General features: G+C 41.5%; 1 non-coding gene across 1 annotated transcript; it reads left to right on the forward strand.

Moving 5' to 3' along the window:
- Positions 1-1,292: 1,292 nt before the first annotated feature.
- LOC131244692 (small nucleolar RNA R71) lies at positions 1,293-1,399 on the forward strand. Its single transcript, XR_009170470.1, has one exon. It is a non-coding gene; the product is annotated as a small nucleolar RNA R71 (small nucleolar RNA).
- The last annotated feature ends 313 nt before the right edge of the window (positions 1,400-1,712 follow it).

Here is a 1,712-nt window from a genome sequence, read left to right on the forward strand (position 1 = left end):
GTAGTGTGGTTAGGGTAGGTTTTAATTCACCCAAACCTAACTGTTTGTATACCGAGTAGGGAATCAGATTGACGCTCGCTCCTAAGTCAAGAAGTGCGTGATCAATTCGATGGTTCCCGATCACACATGATATGGTTGGGCTACCGGGATCCTTGAATTTCTGTGGCACGTCTTGCTTCAGGATGGCACTCACTTTCTCAGTCAAGAAGATTTTCTTTTGAATAATTTTCCATCTTTTGGTCGTGCATAAGTCTTTCAGGAATTTGGCATATGAAGGTATCTGTTTAACGACATCAAGTAGAGGAATGTTGACTTTCACCTGTTTCAACACCTCTAGGATATCCTGAGAGTTAGAGAGAGGTTTTGGTGAAACCAACCGTTGGGGGAATGGAGCAACTGGCTTCTCTAGAAGTTCCGGTTCTATTTTTTGTGGGGCATCATTGGATCCATCATTGTTGTCCTCTTCTGGTTCTTGAGGCTTTTCGGGCCTAACTGGAAGAGTTTTATCAATGATCTTCCCACTCCTAAGATTGGTGATGGATTTAGCATGCCCCATTTGATTTGAAGAGCTGGGATCATTACTCTCGTACTGCGGTTTAGGATTGGGGAGAGGTTGTGCACGAAGCATCCCCTTTTCTATAACCGTCATACGAGAGTCTATCTTTTGCATAAAATCTGTAATTTTCCGCATTGCCTGAACCAGCTCTTGTATGGGATTTTGAACCGGTTCCTCTTGAGGTTTCACTTGATTTGGATTTTGATTGAAGAAACCTGGAGGAGTCGCCGTTTGTCCATTCCTCCAACTAAAGTTTGGATGATTTTTCCAGCCAGGATTGTATGTGTTGGAGTTAGGTCCAGTAAAAGGTCTTTGATAATTATTTACGGCATTGGCTTGTTCATTGAACACTCCTCGAAAGGCGGGTATTGTAGGACAGTTTTCAGTTGTGTGAATGTTGCAATCACAGATGCCGCAAACAATTTCATTGACCTTATCCTTCTTTCCTTCCATGGCCTCAACTTTCCTTATGAGCGTAGTCACTTTACACTTGAGATCATCCTCTTCTTTCAAGAGATATAATCCACCTTTTTCCTTTAATTGAGTCGGCCTAGACGTGGTGTTCGCCATTGGGTAATAGTCCCATGATTATTTTTTTTCAGCGAGACTATCGAGGTAATCCCATACCTCGTCAACATCTTTGTTGATGAACTCTCCATTACACATTGTCTCGACCATTTGGCGCATGGAAGATGTCAGTCCATCGTAGAAAAAATTTGTAATGCGCCACGTTTCAAATCCGTGTTGTGGGCATGAACTGACCAAATCTTTGAACCTTTCCCAACATTGGAAGAATGTTTCATCTTCCTTTTGGGCAAAGTTCATGATTGCTTTTCTGAGGGTAATCGTTTTATGATGTGGGAAGAATTTTTTTATGAATTCCCTCTGCATGTCGTTCCATGTGCCAATGGATCTAGGACGCAGTGAATGTAACCACGTCTTAGCTTTCTCTTTTAAGGAAAAAGGAAAGAGTTTCAGCCTAATTGTATCCTCAGATACATTAGGAAAACATAATGTAGCTATAATCTCATCGAACTCTTTCAAATGTAAATATGGACTTTCTGATTCAAGTCCATGGAATTTGGGAAGGAGTTGGATAACTCCTAGCTTGATGTCCATTTGTCCTGTGTTTTCAGGAAAAATCATGCATGAGGGC

The sequence above is a fragment of the Magnolia sinica genome, chromosome 4 (assembly GCF_029962835.1).
Source record: "Magnolia sinica isolate HGM2019 chromosome 4, MsV1, whole genome shotgun sequence".
NCBI lineage: Eukaryota > Viridiplantae > Streptophyta > Magnoliopsida > Magnoliales > Magnoliaceae > Magnolia > Magnolia sinica.